This window comes from Rosa rugosa, chromosome 6, assembly GCF_958449725.1.
Source record: "Rosa rugosa chromosome 6, drRosRugo1.1, whole genome shotgun sequence".
NCBI classification, from domain to species: Eukaryota; Viridiplantae; Streptophyta; class Magnoliopsida; order Rosales; family Rosaceae; genus Rosa; species Rosa rugosa.
This window is the reverse complement of record NC_084825.1, coordinates 35,637,592-35,658,426: the sequence shown is the minus strand read 5'-3', so window position 1 is coordinate 35,658,426 and position 20,835 is coordinate 35,637,592. Positions and strand designations below refer to the sequence as shown.

Here is a 20,835-nt window from a genome sequence, read left to right as displayed (position 1 = left end):
TCTGAAGGCATATAATATCCTCCATCATCTACATGAGTTGCTTTTAGAAAAGAAAGTGTTATACCATTGACATACTAATATCAGCAATATGAACCATAAGTTCTATAATCACACTTAAAACCTTTCTCTAGTTAAGACTAGGAAAGTAGGCCCGCGCGTTGCCGCGGGAGTTAGGATTCTTTGTGAATTGTTTATAAATGTTGGTTGTTTGTGAGTTAAAGGAATTACAGAAGAGTAAAAACAGTGGAGATACACATACAGGCAATATATATATAGGTTGTTTATGTATACAGATTTGATTGAAGTGTTTGACAGAAGCAGAAATTAGAGGAGCAATTCAAGAAGTTTGGAAGGAAGTTCAAGCAAAGTTCAGTTGGCAGTGTTGTTTATGAATATTCAAACTTATGTTGAATGTGGATAAACTACAATGTTAACTGAACCTTGCTTGAACCTCCTTGCAAAGTTGTTGAATTGCTTCTGTAATTTTTGGTTCTGGTATGTAGTAAAGTTAATTGTGGGAAATTTGCGCCTTGTGGTTTAATTTGCTGCTAGGTGAAGGAGTAAAAGAAACGGCAACATGAACCTTCAGAATGGCAAGGGGAACCTCGACAAAACAAAACCAAAAGTTAGTCCAAAATAAAACCAGAATTCATCCAGATTGAGATAAAAGTCAAGGCAATAGAGTGTGATCAGCTTGAGCAAAAGTATGGCAGATCACATATAAAACTCAGTAAGGAATTGACGGATCGAGACAAAATGAAACCAAATTACATACATTAGTGATGAACATCAACTAATCTGATGAAAAATAGCAAACTAAATTTGTGAAATTAAGAATAAGTTTATAAGGTTCCGGATAGTTTTCTTTTTATAGGTACTTCTCTCTTTATGTTTCCGATAAGGAAAGGTTCTGTTTTCCAATCTGATGTGCAAGTTCTGTCTTTCTGAGAAATTTAGTGAACGTGGAGGTTATTGAAATGCAGTTTTGATTAAAACGATTTTCTTAGCTTTTTTCTACCGGAGAAAAACTGAGGTTTGATGAATTGTAATTAAGAGTAAATAGGAGCAAAAACTTCCAAACTAACAAAGAAACAAGTACTTACTATTTGAAAACGCAACTTTTTGCAGAGAGTTCAAACTTTGTGATAATGCTTATAGTATAGTTTGAATTTGATGAGATGAAATGAGAAAGGTTTCAAGGTGTTGGAGTGTGAGAAGAAGACTGCTGAAAGTGAGGTTGACGCTTCAAAACAAAAGTTCAAATAAATTTGCACATGTAACTTCCATGCGGAAGTTTATTTGAAGTACTCTTGGTTCGAAGCGTCAACCTCACTTTGAGCAGTCTTCTTCTCACACTCCAACAGCCTGAAACACATACTCATTTCATTCGTAATGTTTGCTGGCAATGTTGATGATCTAGAGGAGAAAAAAAAAACAAAAAAGTCTGTAAGAGTTGCAAGAATAAAGAAAAATGTAGAATAACAAAAATATGAGTATAAGTGAGCAATGTAGCAAAAATATCAATATAAGCAATGTAGCAATGTTAGTCGATGTTTTTTCCCTTGATAAGCTTTTTGATACTGTTGCAGATTCTACAGCAATAAGGTTCAATGTGATGGAATAATCATATTGACTATGTGAAAATGTAATAGTCATTATGGTTTAGTTATTAACGATATTAGTAACTTCATTCTCTTCCCATTGTATGTTGTTATCACGAAAAATGTTTGAAGTGCATAAAACTTTGGAGCTTGAATTAGTGGCTTACCTATTCAAGATGATTGATGTGGTGCAGCCAAGTTCGAAAACAATTATGTGTCCTTATCTGTCACAATTACAATAAATATGAGATATGGTGACAATTAGTGTTGGTAGGTAGTCTGCAATAAGAATTCATGAAACTGCAAAGGTAACCTGTATACACACACCTAGTGATTTTTTTGTTAGATTTTGGGCATTGAAACATTGAGGAAATCAAAACTGAAGTTAAGCGTTTTGTTTATGAACATAACAATGAGAATGAAGTGATCAAATTTGATGACTTTGTGAAATTATGATGGATATGCAGAATTGATTGTAAAACAATTGATGAAGTTGATGTAAAATTCTTGCATATATATTTGAACAAGTAAGCATGCAATATTGATAAAAATTAGAGGTAGGGCAGAGTTACCTGCATTATTGCTAGCTTTTGTGAGAGGTGTGTCTACTTCCGTTTGTGGAGTGATTGCTGGGGTAAATTTGAGGACAAAAAGCGATCTTAACTGGATGTTGATGCCATAAGGCAGCCCGCGACTCAGAGTGAGGAGTCGGCAATGGGAACCCTGAAGAAAATCTCGACCAGCAAAAGCATCAGAATTACGCTCGGCTGTTACATCAAGTGGATGATTGGCTAGTGTAGTTTGGCTTCTTAACTCCCGGTTATCTATAGTTGATTTTGTTTGAAATTTGAGTCTGCATATAAGAATGGCTGGTTTCATAAATGATAGAAATGGGTAAGAGAAACTGCAAGGTTTGAGAAACATCAAAATAAAAGCGGAAATAAAAGTGTTTGTGATTCTCTATTCTTTACTTTTGGAAAGTATAGTGCTCTGTTGAGGCTGTAGAGTATGAAAAGCCAGGACAAATTGCTGCATCTATAAAGATTATGTTGGCTGTGTACATGATTATAAGGATTTGGATGAATTAGAAACTTGATAGAGTAAAATACGAACAAAGTTTTTATTCTATATCAATGTGAATAATCAGAAATCAAAACAATCGTAATGGTCTAAACAAAGTTACAGATGTTCGGAATAGGTAATCAAGATTATTAAATTTTGATTCTCTTGGTACTACTTAATTTTGATTCTCTTACTTTGTTTAAGAATTGTCTGGAGCTGAAACTTGGTACTACTTAATTTGGTGTTTTCCACTATTAAATTTCATAAACATTAAGGCTCAGTTATTCAATCATTTAGTATAGGCAACAAATCAGTTTATCATGTTCTCTGTTTGCTTATATGTTCTTTACATGTTTGTGAGAAACGTGATGACTTCTTTTTGATTTTAGCATAACAATCATATAAGTAATTGAAAAATTATATGAATACTTGAAAGTGACATGTATAGAAGAGCTGCTCATCTTGCTCAGTTTCTTCTAGAAAGCCTGCTCAGTGATTTTTCTTGAGGAAACAGTCTTCCTTAATATGACCAAACTTGTTGCAATTTCGGCATTTTGGTTTTCCCTCAAACCAATAGTCTATTTCTTGATGATTAGTTTTGTGGCAAATTCCACATGGAGAATAATTTATTTTCTCCTTTATATATTTTTTGATTGGCGCATATTTGGGTCTATCTCCTCCTCTAGAAAATTTTTCAAACTTCTTTTTTCTTTTCATTTAATTTTTCTGAGATCGAATATTGAGTTTAGATTGAAATACACTTTCTATAGGACTTTCATTCCGACTACTCAATCTTTTTCTCATAAGCTTCTAAAGAGCATATTAGTTCTGTCACCGAAAGAGTTATTATTTTTTTACAATGTTCGATGGCAGTTACTATTAATTGGATCATATTTTTCAGTTAGGCTAATGAGTATTTTTTCACCTACTCTAGTCTCACTAATATTTTCACCATAGGCTCTTAATTGATTTACTATTTCCTTTAGTCTGGAATAATAATCTTTCATTTTCAAGTTTTCAAGATCTCTCCTCATTGTTTGTAATTTGACGAAACGTACGTTCCTTGGAACTCCCTTTAACATGTCCCAAGCTGTTGGGCCATCCCTCCTTAATTGGAGGAAGAAGAACGTGGGAGGCAAAGAAAGAAAGCAAGATAAAGAAAGTGGAAGACAAAAGGGAAAAGCATGCTGCAGGAAACATGGAAGGTGAAAGCAAAAAGAGAAAAGGTGAAAGTGAAAGGAAATGAATAGTGACTGTTCCTTTCACACCTCTTTTTTTTTATAAAGAGCTGGAGAGAAAGAGAAGGAACGGCAGAAGTTCACAAAATCCTCTTATCGGCCAGCTTGTGTAGAGAGAGTAAAGGCAGTGAGTCCAAACTGCAGATAGAGAGAAAAACATCTTCATCCAAGTAGAGAGTGAAGAGTGTTTTACTACATGTTGAGAGTGTAGTTGTTGTTAGGTAGAAAAACAAGTGTGAGAGAGAGTTTCCTTCAAGTAGTGTTCTTGAAGTTGTGTATCTCTTGTACCCACATTATCATAGTGGAAGTTCTTGTTGTTGCTACCCCGTGGACGTAGGCATTTTGCTGAACCACGTTATATCTGGTGTTCACTTTCCTTTTACTCGTTTTATTTCTTTGCATATTATCCTTTTGTGGTTGGAGTTGTTATTTCCATTCTATTAATTTTCCCAACACAAGCTTCCTTTGCTGTGGAAGCTCCCTTGATTCTTGAGAAGCATGCATCATCTACGGCTTGTTGAATGGCGTAAAGAGCATTCACGACTCTTTGTTTCTCCTCCTTTTCTTGCTGTATTTGCTCCACCGTGGGATTTTCCGGCGTTGAGAACCCTTTCTCATTTTGATGCTCCAGAAGGCGTAATTCTCTCCGGAGAAGATTGGAAGAGGAATGGATGTTTGATTGGATGTAGATGCCGAGATGGTGGACTCAAGTGTTTCACCCCGAATTCATCGGAACAGCTCTGATACCACTGATTTGGTTAATTACATTGACATCTCTCTATACATAATAAGTCCACCGACTTGTTTCACCGACCTTCCTCATGTGATTAACTCCACCGACTTAACATATGTGGTTAATTGCTAACCACTCACTAATAAACAATTCTAGAACTCACTGCACATGATTAATTACATGGTCATTCTAGACTAAGACATGTTCTAGACACATGATCTAGATAGCTAGAGAAGAATAATGTGCATTACTTGTTTTAACAGTGAATTACCAAATCCTAAACGGAATAGGTCCACCAAATCCTAAACGCAATAGGTTTCCCACAGGGAAATCCTTTCCGATAGCGAATATATTCCCTATTCCCTTAAGGAAAGTAATCCTAGAACTCTATATAAGGCGTGACCACCGTATGTTTAGAGATATCTTTGAAATCCATCACCCAGACGCTCCAATATCATGGCAACCAAATTGGCACCGGAGCAAGTAATTCTTTCAGACGAGATCAAGTCTATGTCGATATCTGATGCGCCTGAAGACCAACAAATGACTGTTGCCAAGAGGTGCGAGCTGATTTTAACCGTTGGGGAGCAGTGTATTGAAGAAGACGAGCTTCAGAATCTGCTTGAACGCAAGCCTGAACCCATCGCCTACGACGGGTTCGAACCCTCGGGCAGGATGCACATTGCTCAGGGAGTTATGAAAGCAATCAACGTGAACAAGCTCACGATCGAAAGCCGGCTGCAGGGTGAAGATTTTGATTGCAGACTGGTTCGCGAAGATGAACAACAAAATGGGGGGCGACATGCAAAAGATTGAGACCGTGGGACACTACTTCATTGAGGTTTGGAAATCTATAGGAATGGACCTTGAAAAAGTGGAGTTTGTGTGGTCTTCGAAGGAGATTAATTCGAGGGCACATGAGTACTGGCCTCTTGTTATGGACATTGCAGGACGAAACTCGATAGAGAGGATGAAGAGATGTACACAAATTATGGGTCGAGAAGCCGGTGATAACATGCCTTTAGCACAAGCCATGTACCCATGTATGCAATGTGCAGATGTATTCTTTTTGAAGGCTGACATCTGCCAAATGGGAACGGATCAACGCAAAGTGAACATGCTTGCGAGAGAGTACTGCAATCAAATAGAGAAGAAGGACAAGCCTGTGATCTTGTCGCATCGGATGCTGCCCGGCTTGAAGGAAGGGCAGAATAAGATGTCGAAAAGTGATGAGTCCTCCGCCATATTCATGGAAGATGATGAAGCCCAAGTGAACTTGAAAATCAAGAAAGCTCACTGCGTTCCCGGAGAGGTCAAGGGCAATCCGTGTTTGGAGTATGTGCAGCACCTGATTTTCCCATGGTTTAATGAGTTTGTTGTGGAGCGAAGCGAAAAAAATGGCGGAGACATCACTTTCACAAACTTTGAAGATCTGAGTAAGGCTTATGCAAGCGGCCAGCTTCATCCTGGCGACCTGAAACCGGCATTGGCGAAATCCTTGAACAAAATGTTGGAGCCGGTAAGATCACACTTTAAGAATGACCCGACTGCAAAGCAGCTACTACGAAGTGTGAAGAGCTTCAGAGTCACCAGGTGATCAATGCCAGCACTCTTCCTCCTCTTTCACGATGGTCCTCTCCACTAAAATCTATCGACATTTTATGGTTAATAAAGGCTTTTGTTCTCACTTTTTTGCAACACTTTTATAGTGATGGCTCTGACTTGAATAGAATGGTTCCCGCAGACACCTTGTCGAATCCCGAATCCCTTATGCGCCATAATCTTTGTTAGTTAATGAACTACTAGTTATACTCTTGTCAAGGCATATATAAACAACTTATCTCTCACCAATAAATTAAGAACAACGGCCCTAACTGTCAACAGCCCCAACTCATCTTGGCATGAAAAAGAACATGCCTTCATGAATAAAAGTAGGAAAAAGAAGTGTAAAGACACGCAGTCGTTAATCACTATACTTGTTTTCCAAAACGGCGTGTATATGAAACCGATTTCAAGATAATTCTTCATATTTTGACATGAACTAACATAAAAAAATTATGAAAATGCTGCAAATAATTTGTCATTGAAGAATGCAATCACCAAACTTACTCGAACTTAATAATTACATCATGACCCAAATCAAAGTTCAATTAAAAAGTTTGCTACTTAACATTTTTAGATTTGGGTGGTGGGGCTAAGTAGCAGCAACACACTCATGGAACCAACCCAAGGTCGAAGCTATGTCTTGTTTGAAGCTAAACTAATTAGCAGTCCTCCCCGTGGTGTCACACTGGACTCGAATCGAGTCACTCGATAGTAAATTCCGTTCATGAATCCGACCAAGTTTGTCCGAACTCAGTTCAAAAGGCCTGAGTTTGTCATAACTCATAAATCAAGTGAAAAATAACCAAATTGTCCAAGTCCAGGCTTATTAATACAACATGCTGGTCAGGAATTTCAGTAATTAATGAATTTTCCAGTATGCGCGTTTACATGTATCTAACATGTAAGGTTTAATCTTGCTAGGTTATGTTGCAGATCCTCAACTTCTAACTGATTTGACATTTATCAGGAATCAGAAAAAAAAAAAAAAATTGCTATATATATGAGATCTTGTAACTTTATAAGGATGTTTCTTACGCTTATCATCATATGTATCAATAAAGAAAATCTTATATTACATTAGCATTAACTGTTGCATAACTCTGCTATATATACTCAATGTTGGTGGTTGTTATACGGTTACGGTTATACCTCTATATGTTACTCTTCATATTCGTTTTTGTTTACTGTTTTAATTAACCTGTTGCATGTTGGATATTTAACAGATAGAATATCGTATCAGGGTCTAATGCTCAAGTATCAACATGAATTATTGCAATAATGCTTGTCTTTAATAATTGAAAACTTAGTCGATCTGCCCTTGTTTTTGATCCCTTGGAATTTAGGGTGAGATTTGTTCATCCACATATTGGATTTAGGTATTAAACAACTGTAGGTGATATGTAGGCGCAATTCCTCTGATGAGGAAGTTCCTAAAACGTATTAAATAAGTAATGAATATGACAAGACTATACCAAATTACTAATGGAAATTGTCCAATTGTCTAATACTACTGTTCTTGCCTTCTTGTGGCGATCTTTGATCATTGTTGCACAAAATTGTAATGCAGTTGGCTTATATTATGTTGCATATATTTGTTTGCATTAATATGTTTTAGCTAATTGCGTATGGCGATACATGAATGTACACCAAGGGAACCATGACCTTTGAAGTAATCTTGAAGGAAAATATTCCAAGAACCGTACCTCTCCAGTATTTATCTGTTGAAGTCTTCGGTTGGAGCAATACAATTGTTCATAAGATTCTCTCAGAAATGTATCCACATTAATTAGACATACAACAAGGCGATCAAAATGTCGTTTAAGGTTTAACAAGCGCTTTATACCTTAATTATGATCGGAAGATTGATTTTAGAAAGAACTTAATTGCATGGGAAATTCTAGTTTAGTGGTGGGTATCTCATACCCACATTTACAAAAGTGAGAACAAATTTTGTTGTCAAAGTTGTAATTTGAGTCCTACTTTGTGTAATCGTAGTTCTAATAATGGTAATTACACATCTTAGGACATTTTACAAGTTTTTGAACAAATTCGTTGTCAATGTTGTAATCTTAGTTCTAATAATGGTAATTACACCTCTTATGACATTTTTACAAGCTTTTGAACAAATTCGTTGTCAATGTTGTAATTTTTGTTTAACTATATGTAAATAGTGTAAATGAATATGGTAACTTTTGTTCTCAATGTTGTAATTTTGGTTCAAATACTTATAAATTTTTGTTTAAATAGTTGTAAATGAGGGTATCTCATACCCACCAGTACACTAGCTTGTCTCTAATTGCATTATATATAACCACAAAGTAAGGTTTGATAAGTATGTTGAATTGATTCAAACTTTTCTAGCTAACTCTTGAGTAGCCAAGAGCTAGCCATTACTGAGTATTATTTTTTGGCTTGAGCATAATCTCTTTCGGGGAAGTCTAAGGTGTGTTGATGTTTGTCATACATCAACTTTTTAATAAATATATATTAAATTAAATTTTTTTTTTTTGATCAAGTATATTAAATTAAATTAGTTGGTGAAACCTGTTGTACAGGTCAATAGGTTATCCACTTATAATTTGACATGTGTACTAAAAAAAAAATTACCATACTAAGTACTCATTTATTGTTTTATATGTAAATCGTTCAAAAACTTGTAATGAAGATCGTAGTAATTACTTTGATTACAACTATAATTATCACTAAATATGTCCAATGTGGTTGTTTGTTGTAAAATGACTCATCGATGATATAATTTACAAAAGAAAGGACTATAGTTACAAAAAGAACAACTGGATTACAAGAATAAGGACTTGAAAAATTTTAGGTCTAATATGATTATTTACCATATAAATGAAACATTTGTTGTAGCAGTGGTAAAATGATCGTTTTTTTTTGTAAATAGAATTACATTTCAAGTAATTATCATAAAAACAACCATAATTACAACGTTATACCTCAATTGTTGTAATTTATAGTAAAATGCATTGTCAAACGAGTAATTATCTCATGGATGATGAGATTTACACAAGAAAAGTATTAAATTACAAAATATAGAACTTTGATACACAATTAAGGACTCGCGCCTCATTTACAACATATACATAAAGTTTTACCACTTTGACAACAATTCGTTGTTACATTAGTAAAATGGGTCTCAGACTTGTAATATAAAAAATTACCACAAATAAGAGCTTGATTACTACTTCTACAACAATTCGTTGTCTCATCGGTCAAATGGTTCTCAAACTTGTAATATTAAAGAATTACCATAAATACAACCTTAGTTACTACTTTGGACCTCAATTGTCGTAAAATCAGGAAAAAACATAGTTAAATAAGTAAATAACTCATAAAGGACAGTAGTTACAAGATAGACAACCTTATTACACTATAAAGAACTCACCGCAAATTTACTTAAATATATGAAGTTTTACTATTATAGCAACACACTCGTTGTTTTATTAGTAAAGTGGTTCTGAAAACTTGTAATAATGAAGTATTAACACTTATTATAACTAAATTACCACTTTTTACCACAATTCGTTGTTTTATTGGTAAAACGGTTCTCAAACTTGTTATAGTGAAGTATTGACACTAATTACAATAAGTCGGGTTGGAATATCGAACATGGTTAATCAAGTTTTTTTTTTTTTTTTCTCGAACTGAGGATTGGGGTTCTCTATTTGCCTTTCTCTTCCAGCGTCCTTCTTCCTTCTTCCTTCTTCCTTCTTCCTTCTTCCTTCTTGGTCCATAGTTGAAATTCTAGCGTGTCAGATCCATGGCTGCCTGAACATCGCTTCCGCTATCACTTCTCCGCTGCAGTTCTCTCCATCCTTAGTTTCTCTTGTCTTTGAATTTACAGAAATCTAATCGAAGAAGCCCCAAAACCCCCAAATCAGAATTCCCAAACCCTAAAATTTTCAATCTCTCTTAGTCATCCTCGGAGCCAGAAGCCGACTAATTCGAACTCCAATTCCAGTAATGTCCAATCCGTTGGGGTTTTGTTCCCTCCCTGACGCATTACTTCACCAATATTCCCTTCTGGTTTTTCTCTTCACCATCACATTCTCCTCATCATAAGGATTGGTTGTCTTAAGGTTACTTCACTACTAGCTTTTCTTCTTTTTCTTCCAGAGGCTCGACTCGTGTCAGCGATGTGGAGATGTCAAGTCTGGAGGAGGAGGAGGACTGGAATTTGGGGCTTTCAATGGTGGAAGACTCAGAGGAAGAGGGTCTTCGTTCGGGTTCGGCAGCCCAACTACCGGCTCAGATGTGAAATCTGGAGGTTGGATTTGTACCAGGTATGCTTGAAATACATACCGCACAGGCATGCTACTTACTTGAAGAGCCATGGCGCTATTGTTTTTTTTTTTTTGAATAATGTTTCTGACATTTACTAAAGAGAGGGACATTTACTAAACAAGAGAGGAAGACATTCTTAACCCTTCATCATATGTTACGCAACAAGTAAGCATTTGTTCAAGTACTACCAACTTTTAACATTTTATACAGTTGTAAAATTGATAGGAGTAATTCTTGGATAATTAACTTTCTGGGTCAATGATGGTTAGGTGGTCTCAGATTGCACAACATTTGCCTGGAAGGACAGACAATGAGATAAAAAAAACTTCTGGCATTCTTATTTGAAGAAGAAAGTGGCCAAAGCTGATGAAGATCAAGATCAAATGGAACTAGCTCAAAGCAAGTCTCAGTACACAAGTTTATATCTGGGGGTGATTTATGTAGTGATTTTATCTTGCATAATGATGTGATGTATATAAAAGGGGGTGAACTTTGAACTTCTAATTATGCTTCTATATAATAGTAAGATTAGAGAGATTGAATAGTGCTTATCCTTACATGTGAGTTTGCTGTTGGATAGACATAGTGCCATTCATTATTTGTTTCAACTCATGGACTTGGATTTCATTTGCTTATCTTTCCTTAGTTGCTTTCTCAGCTGGTCTATATGAAATTATATATAGCTTGCCCACCAAAGCAGATCTTTTTTTACAAACCAAACCTATTTAGCTTCATTTGATGAAATAACTCATTGAAATTAAGATGTTTTATCGTGAGGAGGAGAACACAGGAAAATAAAATGAAGTTATTCCTGGTGTTATCATCACTAATGGTGTGCAGAGTTGGCGTCATATATATATTCCAACAACGTTGACACAAAAGGCATATATATAGAAAAATAGCATCAGACATCCAAGGAAGGATAAACAAGGCTTTTAGTTTGTCATCATCCATAGCATTTCAGTTAAACCATCAAAATCTAAAGTGACACCTAAAGAAATGCAGTTCTAACAATCAAATGTAACTAGTTGAAACTTGGTGTGCGCTATTGGTTATTTCTTAGGTTTATTCTTTGAGCCACGAGGCCGACCAGGACCCTTTTTCCTGTTCGTGTTGGCTGCATCTATTTCTTGGATTGCCTTCATTTTCTTTGGAGACCTTTGCAAACCTTCATCGGTATCACTGCGTGTTGTGCTGTCTTGATCTGTCTTCATTGTGTTTGGTCCACGTTTCTTGCATATAACTTTTGATTGAGAAAACCAGGTAAAATAATGCAGTTCAGAGGACTTGATGCACTGTTAACATAGCAACTTAATTCTTCTGTTTGGTATCATGATTGGTGATCAAACTATAACAAGACATCAATCAGTTAAGATTCACAATGGAGGAGTCCTAAAAGTGATCATAATGTGTTATTAAAAAAAAAAATACTCATGTCATTAACAATGCTAGTTTCAACAGATCACCTACATATTAGAGAAATTATATACTAATGAAACAACTTCCAAGCAAACAATAGCACAGATTTACCAAACATATAAACACAACCATTATGATTCTTGTTTATTATTCTCAGATACCTTAGGTTCACAACAACACAAATCAAGAAGCATAAAACAAACAAGCCTACAAGAAGTGGGCAAAAGAAAGAGATACCGTTTAAGCAGCTATAAATGCTTAACTGACAATATAACATACTAGGCAGTGAGTCCTAAACTATAGCAGAAATACAAGATTAACGGGTTTTCAAATGTTTATCGCAAACAATAGATATTGCCTAGACTATTATCTCCCCCTAAATATGATATAACATGAGGTCAATAAGTTCTATGTTTGCCAAGGATGGGACTATGATGTCCACTAGCAGAAGCCATTGCCTCCAGCACGGAAAGGGGGAAAAAAAAAAGTCAAGCTAAGGCCCCTGATATACATGAACTAAAAGCCACCAAGATGTCTTATTCTTCAATCAAGTCAACAAGAACTGATCACCATTATCATCTAAATGATAATGGCGCAACCTACCAGCTAAACTTTAAAGTCTTATAATCGAAGGATTCCATCGAGCCTTTATAACTAATCAGCAATTGCTAATTTCATGGACTGTGCTCCAAACTATTTGATAATTTTGACTTGGGATAGATCATCTATTATGAATTTTATGTACTTACAGGCTTGTTGCATAGAATATATAATCTTGGAGGGTGACAGCTTGTCTTCGCTATTCCCAAATATACTGAACGCAAAATCGAAGCAAACAAGGTGTTAACGTTTGAAGTTCAGCGGTAGCTAAACCTTTGCTAACGCTGGTCCGATGGGCGGACCGATACTTGTGGTGTTCTCAAAGCTTCTGCTACCTGTCAAGTAAAATACAGAGGGCGTCAGAGGGAGACCGCATTGGGCGGTCTTCTCTTCTCCGATGCCTAAGTTAGTCAATGTATTTATGTTGACAAAGTAACAGTAGGTAAGTATTGAATGCGTAATTAATGAGGAGAGAAGAGGGAACCTTTTATAGGTGAAGAAGGAGCTGATCTTCTTCATGTTTTCGATGTGGGACTGATATGCTTCAGTCCCCAGCTTCTGGAGCTTCTGATGCTGTTTTGGCGCGGCGCGTCAGCGGTGATCTGGGGGTAAGCCGGGGCTCAGGCGGTAGCCTGCTTGGCTGTGTACCCGTATGTAGGTCACTCCTTTGGCGGGGGTTGGTACCGCTGGCGGTAGCATGAGCGTGGCTCATTATAGCTAATTATGCTTGCAAATGTCTATGTAAGTACACAAGGTTAATGAATCAAGATTAATTGAACATTGAAAATAGGAATCGAAGCACTGGGATGGACTCAAATTTGATAAACTTGAGAATAGGAATCGCGATTGCATGGTGACGGTGGGAAATTGAACACCAAATTGAAGCAAACAAGGATTACTTGAGGATGGCAGGAAGAAAAGAAGCTTAATTGAAGAAAACTTACGAGTGGGATATGTTCCTCAACTCTCTTCCTCCTTCCTCTCGTCTTCTCCTCTTCACTTTAGAGTTTTTTCTTAGAACAAAACTAGACAAAAACTGAATGAATTTTGTTACAAAACTTGACGAGTTTCTTCCTCTTTTCTTCGTCTTCTCCTTTTCAATTTAGGGTTTCCAAATTTTAGCGTGGATATGTGATTGGAACTTTGAAAAAAAAAAAAAAAAAAAAGGTTTATACAGGCTACCAGGTAAGCAGGTCACCACTATTGAATATCCTAGACCATTAGATATATTCATATTTTAATTATATCCAACGGCCTAAAATATTTGAAAGAGTTGATGTATGACATGCATCGACGTATACTAGAATTTTCCATCTCTTGAAGTTGAATTATAATTTGGTTCTAATTAAGTAAAACTTATCTTCTTCTTTTGAGGAGAAATAGTAATTCTCCCATCTTTTTTTTGAGTAGTGAGCTCCATCTCATCAACCACAGACAAATTAAGTCGATGCTAGCAAAGCTAAAAGCTTCTAACCAGGCCTAACAACAGCAAGCTCAGCCGCCCTTTTTGCCCACTCAAGCTAATTACATCTGCTCCACCACCAATTTTGGAGCTTCCACCAACGCCAGAGTTAGAAAGATCTTGTTTGCCAAAATGCCTCCAATAGTGAATACATTGCCAGAAACTGGCCGTGGCGGAGTCGAGTGGGTCAGGCCTTTGCGTAAACCCGCGCCACCATGAGTCCCAACCGTTTATGATCGCAAATAACAACACCTGAGGCACCTGAAGCCTTAGAAGGTAGCTTTGAATCATCCTATGATTACTTACCCAGTTTGTCAGAAACCCTAAACCCCATTAGGGAATGCAGGGATAAATTAGCCGTGGCAGATAGCGGTGGCTTAGCCCACATATCCTCCACTTCTTTCAGCGGGGTTTTATCACATCCATCAACACAGTCCCGGGAAAAACCCTTTCAACTTGTCCTTCGTTCCACAACCGCCTAGAACGTAAACTGGCGCCGCCGCCGCATGACCATAACCAAATAAAATTTCTTTCATCCGATCTAGAGCCAACGTACTGATCAAACCTAATATGATATGCAGTGGCCTTCATCTCTGTTCAACTGAAGCCCCTCAGTTTGATTCAGAGTTTTCATGCAGATCGAGAAGAAAGAGATCCAAGCTTTCAGAACCAACCCATCTTTTTGAACGAAGTTTACAAAAGAGGTGAAATACTACTTCTTTGAGTCTTTCAGTTTTATCATTGTAAATAGAAAAACTCTTCTGCTTCTTCATCTGGTCAGTATAATAGGAAATATTGTTCGCTTATCACGTTTTAGTAGCATATAATGAATTCTATTGTTCTTTTGGATGACTTCTCTGTATGTTTCTTACGATGGTTTGGAACTTGATTCAGCTCTTCAGTTTTATGATAATGTCAAGTTCCACACTGTGGACTATGGTGATCTTTTAAATAATAAAAGACTGGAAGTTTCCCTGCAAACCAACGCCTATGATCAAATGGAATTTTGAATTAGATTGTCGTAGAATGGTTTCATAGAATCTGTACCCTTATGATTCTTCTTTATAATAAACTGTATCCTTATTCGTTTAGTACATACACATAACCAATCTCAAATCTTACAGTGTATACCTAGGTAGCACTGAAAACCGTGATGGTTATACACCACGCTTTGAGGGAAGTTGATGGTACATTTTGTGATGCTCTAATTAAGTATAGTTGGAGTAGAGATCATATTCTGAACATATCTCATTTGCTTTTCAGTAAGAATAATAAATGACCATGAAGATTCTTTGACATGAAGCATGGACTATTGTACCTGCATTCATTTATATGCATCATATCTCGAAGAACGCCTGGACTATTTTTGTGTTCTGAAGTACGATGTTCAGAAAGATCACTTGGTATGCAGTTTGAATTGGAATTTATGTGCAAGCTTTTTGTATGTACACTATTCTTTCTATATATATATATATATATACACACAAATTTTATCCAGAGCGAGGCCTCGCTTTGAAATTTCAGAGCGAGGACTCGCTCTGAAATTAAAGTGTGAGGCTCCTTTCTTAGCCCTTGGATCAATTTACTTAAATCTAATGGACCATAACTTATCTCTCTTAACCTTGGTTAAGACCCATGGGTTAACAAATAAGAAAAAGACAAAAACAAAACAAAAAACAATCGCACAAATCTAGAGTTTTTCACGCTCAAGACGTCTCATCCTCTTCTCCTCTGCTGTGCTCGATCTTCTCCCCTGCTGTGCTCTTCTCATTCAAGCCGTCTCAATAACTGATACATATATGTGTGTTCTCTTTCTTCCCTCGCTACTTACCCATTATTGATATACACTTCTCAAACTTCATGAAAGGGTGAAGGGTGGGGTGATATTCTATACGTTTTAACTATCAGGGACTTACGATCATTGCATTCAATGGAAGTTTTGATGCAAAATGTATTAGAGAAATTCTCAGTCCAGGGCCGACATTTGTTGGAATGAAATTTCTTTAGAGTATGTTTCTTTACTACTCAAGGAATTGATGTGTGTTTTCTTTATCATATAAGAACTCGTTGTCATGAGAAATATTTGGGCCTCCCTACCTATTTGGGGCGCAACAGAACTGAACCTTTCTCTTATATCAAAGAAAGTTTAAGTAAGAAGTTGGCAGGTTGGCAAGGTCAATTACTAAGCGGATCTGGTAAGGATTTGCTGATAAGGGTTGTGGCTCAGGCTCTTCCCTCTTATGCTATGAGTTGTTTTTTGTTACCAAAGGACTTTTGTGATTCTCTTCATCAGATGTGTGCCCGGTTTTGGTGGGGAAGTAAAGCAGATAACCGGAAAATTCACTGGATGTCTTGGGAACGCTTGTGTAGGCCCAAGGATGAAGGAGGGATGGGGTTTCGAGACTTGTATGCGCATAATTTAGCTCTACTAGCCAAGCAGGGCTGGAGAATTTTGCGTAACCCTAATTCTCTGGTTGGAAGGTTGTTTAAAGCTCGTTATTTTCCTCATAGTGACTTTTTATCTGCTCCGTTAGCTCGTTCTCCTTCAGCTTGCTGGAGGGGAATTTATACTGCCCAGTCAACTCTCAGGCGTGGTGTGAGGTGGCAGGTTGGTGATGGTGCTATGATCAGGATTTGGGAGGATGCATGGCTCCCTAGACCAGCTCTATTTCGTCCTATACGGTATGGTAACTCTGCCTTGATTTTGGTTAGTGAGCTATTGCGTCATGGACAGTGGGATAGCGATTTGATTGCGGCTAATTTTGATGAGGGTGATGCTTCTCTCATTCTTTCTATTCCTCTTAGCTCTAATCATGTAGCAGATAGATTGGTTTGGCATTATGACATGAAAGGAAGGTTTACAACCAAAAGTGCCTATAAACTGGCAGTCAGTTTGTTGCACCCTAATGTCGCGGCTAGCTCTAGTTCTGTGGAGTCCACTCCTATCTAGAAATCAATTTGGGCAGCCAAGATTCCAGGTAAAATTAAAGTTCACATTTGGAAAGCTTGTGCTTCAATTTTACCTACTGCTTCCCAGCTTCGAGATCGTAGAGTTTACCTCCAGGATGGCTGTTATTTCTGTAATGACGCAGAGGAGTTTGTTGCACATATCAGCAGGGAGTGTGCATTTGTGAAAGACCTGTTCGGTCTATTTCCATCTCTACAGCCAGTTATGGTGGCACCAGTGAGTTCTATTATTGATTGGTTGAGCTTCTGTCTGTCTTGCTTGTCGCATGAGGACTTTGAATTATTGCTTATGCTTATTTGGGGAGTTTGGAAGGAAAGAAATCAGAGAGTTTGGTCTGGGAAGTCTCATTCTCTAGCTCAAGTTCAATTCCAAGTGTTGTCTTTATTTCATAGCTTCAAGGCAGTTAGTGTGAAGCGCAGATTCAAATTGGGTAGGCAGATCAAACCTTGGTCACCTCCTTCAGCTGGTTGGCTAAAAGTCAATGTTGATGGTGCTTTTGACGACAATCTGCACAGGGGAGGACTAGGTGTTGTAGTCCGTGATTCCTTGGGTGTTTTTGTTGCTGGTGCTTGTTGCCGATGTGATAATGTAACTTCACCCTATATGGTGGAGGCTTTGGCTGGTCGCTTGGCTTGCCAGATAGCCTTAGAGTTTCATTTGTCACCTGTTACTATTGAGACTGATTGCTTACAGTTGGTTCAGGCTATTCAAGCAGAGGGTGAGGATACTTCTGTGTTTGGGAGAGTTATTGATGATATCTCTCTGGCTTTGACCTCTTTGGCGGGTTCTTTCTTTTGTCATGTTTATAGGGAATCTAATACGATTGCTCATAAGCTAGCTCATAATGCTATGATTTCAGGGTTGCAAGTTTCTTGGAGTGGGGATATCCCTCCAGCATTTGATGAAATCCTTTGTAACAATTAGGTTTTATCAATAAAGTTTGTCGTCCTTCATTTCAAAAAAAAAAAAAGAACTCGTTGTATTTAACATTGTTCCATTAAATATTGGCAAGTTATTTGTTTAGTTGCCTGCCACTAGTGTAATTCATTCCATAGCCGAGAAAATTAAGGTTATTAAATGCATTAGCGAACTGATGTCTGGGGATTTTCTAAATATATTTTGGTAAATTTATGATCCCAACAGATATGGAAGTTTATATTCTAAGACTTCTATGACCCATATTTCTTCTTGTAAAGATATTCTATGACCCACATTCTTGCATAAGCATATCGTCTGCCCTTGTGTTTAGTTTTTTTTATTTTATTTATCTTTTTTTGTTTCCTCCTAGCCTCTCTTATGTTGTTGTTAAACAAAGGTAACATTTCTGTTTGTGCCTTAATGCAGGAATGGAGTCACAACAAAATTTCGATGATACTGCTATCTATTGTCCTCAAGTGAAGGTCGATCTAATTCCTGTAAAGAACCAAGAATTTCATACACTAGAAGACGTTGAGACGTTTTACAAAAGCTATGCAAAAGCATCAGGGTTTGATGTCAAAAGTTTACTAGCGAGAAGAAGAATGGTGTGATTGTAAAAAAGGTGCATGTGTGCTCTAAAGAAGGAACATCAAAGGTAACAGGAAAGAAAAGATATAGGAATCAAACCCGAGAAAATTGCAAGGCAAGAATAGTAGTTGTAAAACGTGCTACGATCGGCAAATATGTTGTCACTATTTTTGATGAGGGTCACAGCCATCCTTTAACTACCCCACAAAGAAAACATCTGACAAAGATCCATCGTCAGGTTTCATCGATTCAAAAATCATTAACGAAACAACTGACTGCAGTCAATGTGCCTACATGTACACAATTTGACTTTCTTGGAGTACATTTAGGAGGAGTAGAAAACATTGGATGCTTGCAACAAGATATTTATAACTACAAAAGGGATTGTCGCAAAGAGGTGAAGGGGCATGATGGAGATATGTTGCATGAGTACTTCTTGCTGGAGAAAGAAAAAGATCCTTCATTAATATTCAAAATAGAGGTTGATAACGAGAACAGGATCACACATATCTTTTGGGCTGATGCAATTTCTACACGATCTTACAAGTTTTATGGTGATGTTGTAATATTTGACACAACTTCCAATACCAATATGTATTTGTTGATCTTTGCACCTTTGGTGGGAGTAAATAATCATGGACAGACAATAATTTTGGCTTGTGCGTTCTTAAGCAACGAGACAACTGATTCTTTTGTTTGGTTCTTTAAAGAATTTTTAGATGCAATGCCAGATGATGCTCCGAGGATGATTATTACTGATCAAGATCCAGCAATGGCGAAAGCTATCTCTGAAGTACTCCCACAAACATTTCACAGGTATTGTAGCTGGCATATTCTAAATAAATTCTCTGAAAAAATAGACCCAGGAAAATATACTCGTTATTATGATGAATTTCAAGATTGCATATGAAATTCAGAAAATAGAGATGAGTTTGATGCAAGTTGGACAACGATTGTTGAGAGTAGTGGTTTAAGTGATAATGGATGGTTAAAGACTATGTATGATATTCGGTCAACATGGGTGCTGACTATATATATATATATAGAGGCCCGATCACAGGCGGACGTCCGCACTGTCGCTAAAGTGCGGACGTCGACGCAGAAGCAGCTTCCAGGCGGCGACGGCGGCGCGCGGCTTGCAGGAGGGAGGCCGGAAGCATCCTGGACCGTTCTGGGCAGCGATCGAGGTTAGAGGAGATCGAGGTTGCACGTTCTGGGCAGCGGCCGGACCTGCAACTGCAAGGTTCTGGGCAATGCTGGAACCTCGTCGCCGGCGACTCCACCCGACTGCAGACCGACTTCTCAGACCCCTAGCCCCCCTCCGACAAGCCCCGCCGCGCCGTCGAAGCTTGATCGAGGCCGGCGGAGCGACGTCCACACTTTTTCTGGGTTGCGGACGTCCGCTCTCGAACGGCTATATATATATATATATATATACTATCTCAAAATTTCATACCATTCCATCCAATATTCCTTATGATGTTCCTCCATCAGGTTGCAGGTAAAATTGCCAAGTTGTATGCTGCAATTACAGATGGTATTGTCAATTTAGTTAACAACGCAGGCCTTGGTTTTCTATGTGCACAATGATGGGCAGCTGCTACAATTAATGATGGGCAATACTTGATGTTGTCATAGAATTGTTTGATAGAATGTTATTGTAAACTGCAATAATGTAAACCTAACCATTTTAGATAGATGAAATTTTCGCTCAGTTTATCATTCTGTCATTATAGTTGATTTGGGGAGTCAGAAAATTGTTGTAGGGGTTTTTGGGGAGAGCGCGTATTAAAACTGAGTTCAGTTGGTGAGTTGAGGTCAATGAGTTCAGGTTATTATTTTTAACTGCTGACGGGAGTGGGAAATGGCGTGGGTGTCCAGTTGAGAAAAACTAAAGATGAGTTGAGGTCGGTTTGAATCATAGATTTGTTGTTCGTGTTTTGTGCGATAGGTATAGCGATAGACATAGAATCATCGGAGACAGATTTGATCCGTTGAGAGAGAGAGAGCTTCAGAGTGAGAGTATTCAAACCGACCTCAACTCATCTTTAGTTTTTCTCAACTGGACACCCACGTCATTTCCCACTCCCGTCAACAGTTAAAAATAATAACCCGATCGAACTCATTGACCTCAACTCGATCACCAATTGAACTCAGTTTTAATACGCGCTCTCCCCAAAAACCCCTACAACAATTTTCTGACTCCCCAAAAACGCTTGCAGCAACTTTGTGATTCAAACCCAAACCCAGGGACAATTCCGTCATTTCCCAACGCGTATGAACAATTGAAAATAGTAACCCCCAACTCAGCTTTAGTATATGTATAATTACATGAC

The 20,835-nt window shown here is 37.6% G+C and overlaps 1 protein-coding gene, 1 long non-coding RNA gene and 1 pseudogene across 3 annotated transcripts in view; 1 reads left to right on the top strand and 2 right to left on the bottom strand.

Moving 5' to 3' along the window:
* Positions 1 to 20,835, bottom strand: part of LOC133718758 (uncharacterized) — a 53,202-nt gene that overhangs the window by 833 nt on the left and 31,534 nt on the right. The gene's annotated exons all lie outside the window — the stretch shown is intronic.
* On the bottom strand, positions 363 to 2,632 carry LOC133718759 (uncharacterized). Its single transcript, XR_009850558.1, has 3 exons — positions 2,174 to 2,632; positions 1,769 to 1,825; positions 363 to 604 (listed from the first exon to the last, which is right to left on the bottom strand). It is a non-coding gene; the product is annotated as an uncharacterized LOC133718759 (long non-coding RNA).
* On the top strand, positions 3,816 to 6,372 carry LOC133717613 (tyrosine--tRNA ligase 1, cytoplasmic-like; annotated as a pseudogene).